This window comes from Notothenia rossii, assembly GCF_949606895.1.
Source record: "Notothenia rossii genome assembly, chromosome: 2".
Lineage (NCBI taxonomy): Eukaryota > Metazoa > Chordata > Actinopteri > Perciformes > Nototheniidae > Notothenia > Notothenia rossii.
The window spans coordinates 47,061,913-47,074,697 of record NC_136904.1 but is presented as its reverse complement, the minus strand read 5'-3'; the positions used below and the strand labels follow the sequence as shown (position 1 = coordinate 47,074,697).

At 40.7% G+C, this 12,785-nt stretch overlaps 1 protein-coding gene and 1 long non-coding RNA gene across 2 annotated transcripts in view; one reads left to right on the top strand and one right to left on the bottom strand.

Annotated features, from left to right (window-relative positions):
- The window catches only part of LOC307028880 (uncharacterized protein), a 178,230-nt gene that overhangs the window by 133,197 nt on the left and 32,248 nt on the right, over positions 1 to 12,785 (top strand). The window lies entirely within an intron of this gene.
- LOC307028881 lies at positions 2,450 to 7,780 on the bottom strand. Its single transcript, XR_013805132.1, has 2 exons — positions 3,326 to 7,780; positions 2,450 to 2,743 (listed from the first exon to the last, which is right to left on the bottom strand). It is a non-coding gene; the product is annotated as an uncharacterized lncRNA (long non-coding RNA).

Here is a 12,785-nt window from a genome sequence, read left to right as displayed (position 1 = left end):
TCCTTTAAAAAGTGTGTAGCCTGGCACCATGTACTCCCGCCCAGGCTCCACTACAACAGTCCGGGATACTCTCACTGCAGGTGATGGTGGCTTGCTTTGTGGCTTGAAGAATGGGACCTCTTCACCAAACAGAACCATACGATTGGTACCATAATCGAGACGTGCTTTGGATTGGACCAGGAATGGATGGACTAGCAGGGCTTCATCTGAAGCTATGTCAGCAACCAGGAAGTGTATGCTAACTTGGCGTTGGTTTATCTGGACAGGGAAGTTAGCCTCACCGAGCACAGGTATGTCATCTGGACCGATACCAACAACAGACGTAACAACTGATTGCTGGAGAGGAGGCCGGACCTCTGGGTGAATAGCTTCGTACTGATGCAGAGCCAACACACTTTTCCGTGCACCACTTTCCAAAACAGCACACACTTCCAGTTCATTTATAAGCATGAGAATACTCATTACTTGATTTTGTGTTTTAAAGTGAAGCACAGTGGGGTCACTGATTTCAGGAAATGCTGAATAAACTTGGGCTCTTGTTGTTTTCTTTGGTGAGGGGCAATTTCTCTTTATTTGACCTAATCCTGAACAGTTATGACAACGAATCTCCTCCCAGTTAATGTCTTTATGGCCTTTTTGTTTGCTGGGTGTGAATTTTGGGTTGGAGAAGGTGTGTTGGGGATATGGGCTGGAGTTAGGAGGCTCAGGCTTCTATCTGGGTCCTGGGGGTGTGGCTGCAGTCTCAATCGGCTCCTTCTCTGCTCTCTCCCTGACGACAGCAGCACCGTGACGTCACCCTAAGGATTCTGCAGAGTTGCCGAGAAGCCCTTAGTAGGCGGAGTCGGCCACTAACTGCTCGACAGTGACGTCAGAGTTCAACTCCCGCCTGCTCCAGCCTGCTCCAAATAAGGGCAAAGAGGCGGAGCCGAGACAGGACCTCCTGCCACCGAGCTGGAAGTTCCAGAGCTAGCTGAAGCTACCAAGCTAAGCTAACATGCTCCCCATCTGCACACTGCCGTCACATTTTACATTTCTAAGGTAAGCGGACATGAAACTATTCAGCAAAACTATAAATAATAATCTAAGTTATTGAGTTTTTAGCATAATACTTCAGAATCTTAAAATCCCTTAACGTGTGTATGCAATTGTGCTAAATTCAACACTGGAATCAAGCAAATATTAATATTGTAGCGTCTCGCTACAGGAACACAGGGAGGCTTAGTTTGTCCTTTATCCGGGAGTTTATTGTACATATCACAGGTTACTGTTGGCCATAACCACGCCAAAACAATCCACTAACCCTGTCGTATTCTCACACTCCGTCACGTCTCCCGCTAGCTCTCTCCTAGCTTCCCGCGTCCCTCTCCCCAGGAGCCTCCCTCTTTCAGCCCCAACCAACCAGACAACACTCTCCCACTCAAACCCACAGCTAAAGGTCACAAGAACCGTCCATCAAAACAGTGGCACGTTCACAGACACTCTGTAAAATGCAAACAAACTCTGAACAACAAACACATCAAACATCAACATTATAACCAGTCCGTTACACTATGTTTGCATGACATTAGTTATTTATATTTTGATATCACTTAATTATACGTTTAATACATTTAAGTCAAGCTAAGGTACATGTGATGGTAGCTAGTTAGTGCTCTTACCTGTGAGGCCTCCTCCAAACAGCATAATAACCAGACTGTATCATTAAAACTAAGTACCAGTTCTAGATCCTTGACTTTAGACCAGGGGTGGGGAACCTCCGGCCCCCAGGCCGTATACGGCCCGCGAGACCAATTGGTACGGCCCTTGAGGTAATTTATAAACACACGCAAAAAATTAAAAAATTAAAGAAATCTAGACCGCAAAAAAATTTAACAAGCGAGTGCCTGTTTTTCCTGGCCAAGGTCAGGGTCCTTGAACACAACACGAGCCTAGGGTGTCATCACGTGGTATATGTGTCGTCTGACAGGGGTGCAGTTCTGCCGGAGAGCACCAGAACGTCGCTCCGTCACTTTCAAAAATTGCAGTACCCATAAGGAGCCGTACACATGCCGCAGTTTTTGCGTGGCTGTGTCTTTAGTTGAAAGCCCAGTGGCGATCTGTTCATCTGTCATACTGATCATACAGTCAATAACTTTGTTGTTATTAGCATCTGGTTAGCTAGCTATGCTAACAAATGTAACAAGCTTTTTCTACAACCAGTGAGGTAAAGGCACATCTTGATATGATCATTATAAAAAAATAAGAGAATAAAGTAAACAGGTATAAAATACTATATCACTGTAAAAAAAAAAGTTGTTATTAATAAACAAGAATACAGTTTTGAAAGGGGAGTGCTTCTTATTTTAAACATGTTTGATTAACTTTTGGTTCACATTTCAATAAATTGTAATTGCACTCCTTTCGTCCATTATTCTTACTGAAAATGTTAGATTACACATTCACATCTGACTGAAGATTGGCCCCATTTATTTGTGACGTTGCAAACTCTGCGGTACAAGGCACAAGTGATGTGAAGCTCATAAAGCGAGGCAAATACAAATAATCAGCTGATGGAGTGTAGATGTGGAAATAGGTGCATTCGATCAGCTGACTGTGTTTACACAATAAAAGTAGTTTCTTAGTGAATGTCCTGTACTGGTCTTAAAATCTCATAACATCAGCTTTTAATGTTCCTCTTGGATGTTCTTCTTGACCCTCAGAGAAGGAGAAAATGTTGAGTCGTGTTTTTCAGGCATGTCCTTTCCTAACAAAAATGACAGGAAACATAAAACATATTATTGTAGAACAAGTGTGTTATTTATGAAAGCAGTGTGTTTGTGTGTTTAGGGGCTGTAGATATAATTAATTTGTAATTGTAATGTTTGTTTTTTATTTCAACAGTGAGCTACAAAGACAATCAGATTATGAATGAACAGTATGAAGTTCATCAACATTGAAATATATTTTATTATCAAAATATTATTTAACTGTTATCAAAACATAGTGCAACTGTAGAAGCTTGCTCTGTTGTCTCACTGAAATAATAACCTTTATCACGTCTTTTACAGACAATATTGAGAGATAAATGGTAGCAGTTCTCACTATGTGTTAAATATCTTTGCCTTCAATACATTAAATTAGAAAGCTGACAAAATCATATTGCTTGTTAACATCTAAATGTAACTTTTTGCATGGAAAAAACCCTCATTTAACTGATGTGTAGGTGATCTAGTATTTAGTATTGTTTAATGGAATGTATATCAGTGTATTAAACTCAATACTTCATTTATTTAAACCACTATCTTTCTTGATTCTTTGTACAGTATGAAAAATAGAGTCTTTGTACCTGTGCTGAAGTTCACTGCTGTGAGGAGTCCAGTTCTGTCTCTCACTCTCTGGTCCAGCCTGTCTGCATCACCTGGACACCTTAAACCAGTGGTTCTCAAAGTGTGGGGGGCGCAGAGGCATGACAGGGGGGGGGGGGGGGGGCGCGAGAGACCAGGAGGAAAAATGGTTATTACAAAAATAAAATAAAAAAATTCATATTTTGAAAAATTATTGATTTGAAAATAATATGATACAGTACTATTACGTCGGGGTCTCTGTGTTTCATTAAAGCTTGGCTCTGTGTGTGTGTGTGGAACGAGTCATTTTGTGTGTGTGCGCGAGCGAGAGAGAGAGAGAGAGAGAGCGAGAGAGAGCACCGGTACCGGAGATCGCTGTTGTTAGCTTCTGGTGCTAGCGAGCTACGCTAACGGATATAAGGAGTTTTTTCAACAACATAGTGGAGGAGAGTCCTCTCCTGTCAGACTGAGAGGCTCAGTGAACTAAAGGACTCTCTCAGTGTTATCTCAGTGGGTCTCAAACGTTTTGGTCACCATTAATGTAAACAATTTTTTCCGAGGCACACGTTTATATGATCATTATAGTTATAAAAAAATAAGAATAAATAAAAAACAGGTATGAAATACTATGAAAGTAAAAAAAGAATAAAGTTTAAAAGGGTGATTTGTAAAATATCCATAAAGAAAAAGTAAATCTGTTTACAGTTCTGTTTCAAATGGGTGTTGAGAGATGTATCCATATATCTCTTCATTTTGCTCTCAAAGTGCACCAGATTGATGCTTTTAACTTCAATATTTAAAAATCTTCCCAGGGGAGCTTGCCCCTGGACCTGAGGTCCACACACCACCTATAAAAATAGCACTTTACCCCTGCTTAAACCTATATGCCGTGAGCTGATTATCGAGTAACAGTCACACTGTGTATTTGCGTGAGGAGTGTTGCAGTAGAACATTCCACTGTAGCGACCGGTACATTAATAGGAAACCCTAAATGTTTGAGCACCCTCTATGAAAAGTCAAGCTACCCCACAGCACCCCCAAAATAAATCTCTGGCGCTGCCACTGAGCCTGACTATTTGTGTTGGGGGGGCCCGACTTTTTTTTTCTCCAAAGGGGGGGCCTGACAGAAAAAGTTTGAGAACCACTGTCTTAAACAAACAGATGGGCGGCCGGCCCATTGGGGCGCCGCCCCACCTCTTCAAACATTAAACAATTTAATAAAAAAAAAAAAAAAAATTAAAAAATATATATCTTTAAAAGAATATATTTTTTTAATTTTAAATTTTAATGAACAAGGTAAATATTATATAATTGGTATCAGTAAAATGTATAATCTACAATAAAATCTGGTTTAAAATGGTGTTACGATGTCTAAAGTTACTGATAAGTCACATGTTTCCTGCCTGGCTTGTATAATTACCGTCTCGTCTGGGCACTAAGAGAGGAGCCCTCAACCAGTGCAGCAGCAGCCACTAGCAGCTGACTGTTGCTATCTGTAAACTATGGCTCCGAAACATAATTTCAGCCAATCAGCGTCGTCAAATCTGATGATCACTGGGCGCCAATGTCAGTGCCCGGTGCAGGGTTATGGCAAGAAAGGATCCGTCTTGTGTAAAACTCTTGCGAGAGTTTGCGAGTCACGAGGCTGAATGTTTACGTTTCACAGGCAGCCTTTCAGTTACGATTGTTAACATCAGTGGGCCACAGCAAATGATGGTGAGAAGCTAAACTATCTATTAATTATGTCAATTACAGGGAGTGTGATTGTAACTGTGTGTGAGTGTGACTAGCTGGATGCAAAGATGTAAACACTGTCTTTTGTTTCCCATGCTTGCTCTTCAAACAGCCGGGGACAGATACTATGGGCCCGTCACACACACACACACACACACACACACACACACACACACACACACACACACACACACACACACACACACACACACACACACACACACACACACACACACACACACACACACACACACACACACACACACACACACACACACACACACACACACACACACACACACACACACACACGAGATGTTAAGATTCACCGATTCGCATCGGTGCACCGGCATAAACGTTCAAGATGCGAGTGCACCGGTTGAAAGAGTGCACATCGGCTACAGTTTGGGTTGAACTCGCGATGCATCGATTGCGTAGCGTCTTTGCATCGGTAAAAAACCGATTCATTCATATAAAATCCCGTTATCTTGTCAACGTTCAGCAGAGACGATCTTTGATATTTGCTTCGCCACTACGGAGAACGAGAGTCTCAGTTATCAACACACACGGAAGTTGAGGAGAAAGAGAAACACAGCGCACCGAAAAATACCTACAAATCAAACGTTTGGCAACACTTCGGATTGTTCAAGAAAGACGGTGTAATAGTCATTTATGCTATATAGTTGACCGCAGGTCATGGAGAGTAATAAGGTATCCGTAGACCTTTCTATGAGGTATCTTTATTACTTAACAGGTCTACAGCCATGATACATAGATCCGTCCTAGATGCGGACTTGCATACACACAGTATCACTCCGCAGCCGCACCCCATCAGTAACGTCCTGATGGTATATGTGCGCGGCACTATTACTACAGACGGTCAACTTGAAAAATCACTCGCAAATTGTTGACGATGCCGAGCCAGTTTAAAGTACACAAGTAGTACGAGGAACTTAGCGACGCACATAAAGAGGCGACGTGGGGTCTGCGGCTGAAAAGAGAAACCTGAAAGTGAGACATACGAGTTAAATCACTCAGTGAGGTGTTCTGTCAGAGAGAGGTGTTTAGCTTACAGCAGCCTGTGACGGCCAATAATAATTGAAATGTCTTCCTTACTGTAAGCAGTTATGAAATACCTGTTTGTGAAAGGTTATTTGTTTTCTTTATTGTTCAGATAGAAACCACTGCTTTCTGCTCACTGGTGAGTTAGCCTCTGAGTGTTAAGCACATCAGGCTGGCAGCTGTATGGGCATTGCTCTATGGTAGCTGTTATTTGCACATTGTTAATCATGAGCAATGCATCCTTACATTGTTTAACTGTGAGGTGTTATACAATTGTACTCTGGAGAGCTTTTAAAAGTAAAAAAAATAAACGGCATGATGGGATGTGCAGTACCAAATATGTAAAGCACTTTTTTGTTAATGTATGATTTGCTGCATATCAGGAATAAAACAAAAATCCTCTGTCGTACCATATTGAAGTATCGTTATTTTTGCATCGTGTTGAATCGCATCGTATCGCCCCGAATCGCATAATGTTGAATCAAATTGTATCGAACTGTATCGCAACAGGGGTGAATCGTATCGTATCGCATCGCCTGGTGTTTCAAAGGTATCGTTAATGTATCGTATCGTGGCAACGTATCGAGATGCGCATCGCATCGGCCTCAGTGATGGAGATGCACATCCCTCACACACACACACACACACACACACACACACACACACACACACACACACACACACACACACACACACACACACACACACACACACACACACACACACACACACACACACACACACACACACACACACACACACACACACACACACACACACACACACACACACACACACACACACACACACACACACACACACACACACACACACACACACACACACACACACGATTGTAGTTGAGTTTTGACAGCATCCATCAAACTCGATGTTTTGCCTTAATGGTCTGTTTTCTAATATTTCTGTGTTTCTGAACCACGTCTGTGTCTGCATATAATGTTCGTATTTAGTCTCCTCAGGGTTCCCGCGGGGTCTTAAAAAGTCTTAAATTTGATCATCTGAATGTAAGGCCTTAAAAAGGTCTTAAATATGACCAAAAAAGTAAGAAAGGTCTTAAATATGATTTAGAAGGTCTTAAAAATGATCGGATTTGAAAGGTACTTCTGTGTTGCGATAGCGTCTAAATGTGTTCTGGGGGAAATGTCCGCGCTGCAAAGTAACCAGTACGGTAATAGCCTTTCAGTTTCCCCCAACAATTTGTATTGAATTAAATCAACATGGAACCAGTAATCACTAACTTTGTTTCCCCCGGCCCCTTATTGGAGAACACCCAGCTAGTAACCTAGCAACCAAGCTTCAGCTTGCGGCAGTCAGAAACTCATGTATCTTCGAATCTACTTACAAATTAATATGGGGAAGTGTCAGTTCAACCGCATTTGGTTGGAAAACATCTAATTTAGTGCTTGGTTGAAACCAGTGGAGGGGAACGTGTTTGAAGCCCGCCGCACCATTTGCAAAAGAAATAAGCGTTTGTTTTGCTAATGTAGCGTTAGCTCGTGGAGTTTTAGCTAGTGCAGCGTTAGCTAGTGCAGCAGTTCCCGCAACAACACCGGGGGACCTCCGGGCGACGTTTGGGTCTTCCCCGTGTGGTTTATTCACCATTACAATAGCCCCACCTAAAATAATTTCCACCAGCCGCCCCGCCACTATATATATATATATATATATATATATATATATATATATATATATATATATATATATATATATATATATACACACAGGACTGTCTCAGAAAATTAGAATATTGTGATAAAGTTCTTTATTTTCTGTAATGTAATTAAAAAAACAAAAATGTCATACATTCTGGATTCATTACAAATCAACTGAAATATTGCAAGCCTTTTATTATTTTAATATTGCTGATTATGGCATACAGCTTAAGAAAACTCAAAAATCCTATCTCAAAAAATTTGAATAGTTCCTCAGACCAAGTAAAAAAAAAAGATTTATAACAGCAAAACACAATCAAACATTTGAAAATGTCCATTAATGCACTCAGTACTGGGTTGGGAATCCTTTTGCACGGATTACTGCATCAATGCGGCGTGGCATGGAGGCAATCAGCCTGTGGCATTGCTGAGGTGTTATGGATGCCCAGGATGCTTCAATAGCAGCCTTTAGCTCATTAGCATTGTTGGGCCTGGTGTCTTTCAGCTTCTTCTTCACAATACCCCACATATTCTCTATGGGGTTCAGGTCAGGGGAATTTGCAGGCCAATCGAGGACAGTAATGCCATGGTCAGTACACCAGTTACTGGTGGTTTTGGCACTGTGGGCAGGTGCCAGATCATGCTGGAAAATGAATTCCTCATCTCCATAGAGCTTTTCAGCAGACGGAAGCATGTAGTGCTCTAAAATCTCTTGGTACACAGCTGCATTTACTCTGGGCTTGATGAAACACAGTGGACCAACACCAGCAGCTGACATGGCTCCCCAAACCATCGCTGACTGTGGGAACTTCACACTGGATTTCAAGCAACTTGGATTTTGCTCCTCTCCAGCCTTTCTCCAGACTCTGGCGCCTTGACTTCCAAATGAAATACAAAACTTGCTTTCGTCTGAAAAGAGGACTTTGGACCACTGTGCAACTGTCCAGTGCTTCTTTTCCTTAGCCCAAGTCAGACGCCTCTTCCGTTGTCTTGAGTTCAGAAGTGGCTTGACCATGGGAATACGGCTATTGTAGCCCATTTCCCGGACACGTCTGTGAACAGTGACTTTTGATACCTGGACTCCAGCTTCAGTCCACTGTCTTTGAAGCTCCCCCAAATTCTGGAAGCGACTCTTCTTCACAATGCTGTTAAGGCTGCGGTCATCTCTCTTGGTTGTGCAGCGTTTCCTGCCACATTTCCCCCTTCCAACAGACTTTTTGTGGATGTGCTTTGAAACTGCACTCTGTGAACAGCTTGCTCTTTGAGAAATTTCTTTTTGTGTCTTACCCTCCTGATGGAGGGTGTCAATGACGGTCCTCTGGACAGCAGTCAGATCAGCCGTCTTCCCCATACTTGTGATTTAGTTTACTGAACCAAGCTGAGTGTTTTTCAAGGCTCAGGAAACCCTTGCAGGTGTTTCGAGTTAATTAGACGATTCAAGTGATTCGTTGAACACCCTACTAGTATACTTTTTCATGATATTCTAATATTTAGAGATAGGATATTTGAGTTTTCTTAAGCTGTATGCCATAATCAGCAATATTAAAATAATAAAAGGCTTGCAATATTTCAGTTGATTTGTAATGAATCCAGAATGTATGACATTTTTGTTTTTTTTAATTGCATTACAGAAAATAAAGAACTTTATCACAATATTCTAATTTTCTGAGACAGTCCTGTATATATACACAGTATAGGTAAAGTACCATGTGTATAAACAATATAACTTATTATCTTCTGTTGAAGTTGTGTTACCAATGCTCACTGTTTATTTGATACCAATTTGGTTAATAAAAACAACAAGGTACCCAGGGGGCAAAGTCATGGAATGTTGTAAAAGGTTGTCCACCAGAAATGATATCTAGGACCTTCAGGGATCACAACCTGGGTGGACAACCCAGTCAACTAGCTACTGGAAAGCTACAGTGAGGGTCCAAACAATGCAACCCCTGTATGAAAAAAAATCAAAAATTCTGTCTGGATCAGATGCCATCTTTCTCTTTCTGATTGAATATCTCTGTGACAGTTCATAGTAAGGACAAACTGAGCCAACCTATTGAAAGAGCAGAAAATAAGCTTTCAGGTGATGCCTTGGTTAAGCCTGTTCTCAATAAGGCCACTAGAATGCGCTGTGCCTTTTTTGTCTCTCCATTTCAAGCAATGCACTTGTGGTCCTCTGGATTGTTTGCTGTGTTCAAAATGGGTAAATATACTTAACCTCTTAAGTACGAGGGTCCCCCCAGTGGACCCCCCCCACCGTTTTCTTACGAGACTATGTCTCAGGGCTTCTTAACATTTATGAAATTATTAATGTTCCATACCCTTTTAACGATAAGAAACTCAGCTAACTAATAATATGAACCATTTTTAGCTAAAAAAAACACAAGAGTAATACCAAGCCTTTGAATTAGCATGGAGCGAAAAAATGCTAACTAATGCTAACGGACTTTTGCACAGCACTCACGGTAGCAATGCGCTTATTACTTATCGTCACTGCACAAACAAGATATCTGATTAAAGCTGAGACTCCACAGATTCCACACATTTAATGTCATCACTGTAGGACCCCGAATTGCGGAGCTATCAGCCAGAAAAGAGAAAGTAAACAACATCCGGTTTCAAAAATATTACAATAATTACGTCTTACCTTTTTTGATTTGTGATCAACAGTTGTGTTAACCGGAATAAAAACGTTGCTCAAGGTTAATCCAATGTCTTTTTGTCACGTAGAATTTTCTACTGATAATCCACCATCATATTTATGGCAATATACTGGGTATAACGTTTTGCCGTCCAGGCTTGTACTTTCAGATGTGCTTTGTTTGCTTCTCTATTATATAGTTCTATGGTAATGTTTACGTGGATTTGGGAACTGCCCCTCGATGCTATTGGATATTTTGGCTCAGAAAAAGGTGTAAATCACCCAAATCGACCAATGGGTTCCAGAGATATGGTCCTGCGTAAAGTATGAAGAATGCCAGCCGGCGTAAGCACTTTACGCAGCAGACTTTACTTATTGTTTACTACGTGAGGAAGCAGGAATTGCAGGACCTAGAGCGCACGGAGCACAGAGCGGACAGCAGATAATGGAATTGCAGTTTTATTGCTTATAGATTATCAGAACATTTCAAAGGGGACACAGCCACATTGGATATTAACCTATGGATTAACTACATCATCGTTGTTATCGTTTTAATGCCATTGAAGACCAGTTTAGACCAGACAAAGACAAAGGTAAGCCACGTTAGCATTGTGTAGCTACCTAGCGCCACTTCTTTTGATTTACGTTTTTGTTGATAACGTTGCAAGTGTGTATCTTTCAGTGTTGAGGTGGGCACCGTTAGATTCTGTGTCTTTACGATCATAAACGATGTGTTGGATGTGCAGCTGGGATAAGTAATAAGGGAGCTAGGAGTGATTTCTGGTGCATAATAGGTTAGCATTTTTCGCTCGGGGCTAATCCAGAGGCTCACTGTTAGCATCCTAAGAGGATAACAGAATATGTTTTTTTAATTTTTAATTTTTTAATTTTTTCACAACAGTTGTATTTGGATGGAATGAATACCTATAGTGATAATTCAAAGAAATGCAATTATTTTTACAGTATTTTTCCCAAATTATCCAGAGGTGAGTCCTGGACTTTATTTTTCTAAACCTCTCTAAAAAGGTCAAATTTCACTTGTTTTGCATCAATCTTGATACAGGGTACCTATTATATGTTATAGTTTGGATTCCTAAAGCTTTTAGTCTACTAACCCATCATTCAAGGGTGGTTTTCACTATAAGTAATGTTTTTTTTTTAGGTGGACATTATAATTTACATGTTTTTTACTATGTTCCATCTGAATTTACTTTAAAATAAAAACATCTAAATTGATTCTGACACTTCTACATCCAACTCACAGATGTAACCTTGCTTTGAGAGAAAATATTATTAATCTACCCCTTTTAGAAGTGAAGATATAGTCTTTGCTGTGTTAGTGGCATTTTGGAGCCTGAAACCTGAAAAACAGGCTCAGTGCTTAAGAGGTTAAAATATTATTTCTATATAACATATTGAAGGGTTTACATTAATATACACAAGGTTTCCTGCCGATTATAAGTTGAATTGATTCAATGTTTACAGATTTTTCAGTTTACAGACTGGAAAGCTAAAGGCAGCAAAATTCCAAATGGCCGCCACTTTCTTTGCAAAACCCTTTAATTGAGGGTTTTATGTGTTGAAGGCAGGCTTGGAATTTCTTCGTTTTAGTGGCAAGGCCATTTGGCCTTTGGTGTCACACATTTTTTCAGGACGCAAAGGCCACATGCCAGGGCACAAAGGCCATTGAGGGAAACATTTGGATTTGGAGCTGACAAATAAATAACTTCACTTTCTGATAAGAAAAACAAATCACTGTTTTAATATCAATAATGTCAAACATTATATCATCATATAGGCCTATGCCTCCTTAGTATTACCGTATATAAAATAAAATACTTTACTTTGAATAATTAGTGTTTGGTATGTTTTCCATCTACTTCTCCCATTCACAAAATCAAATCAAAACATCTAAAATGATATTAATATGTAACAAATATATTCAATTTCAGAGCAGAAGAAACAGCCTTCAAGGGTCAAACTCTGCTGTGTGTGTGTGTGTGTGTGTGTGTGTGTGTGTGTGTGTGTGTGTGTGTGTGTGTGTGTGTGTGTGTGTGTGTGTGTGTGTGTGTGTGTGTGTGTGTGTGTGTGTGTGTGTGTGTGTGTGTGTGTGTGTGTGTGTGTGTGTGTGTGTGTGTGTGTGTGTGTGTGTGTGTGTGTGTGTGTGTACATGTACGGCTCTGGACAAAAGTCAAACATGTACAAACCACAGACTGTCATGGCGAATACAATCGCTGCTTTAATTCTGTCTTTAGGACGTTGTTGTGAGTGTGGACGGAGCAGCTACAGGTTAGTTTAGCCTGATTGATCCGTTCAGAAAACACGCATTTTAAAAGGTTTTTCGCTTGCCGT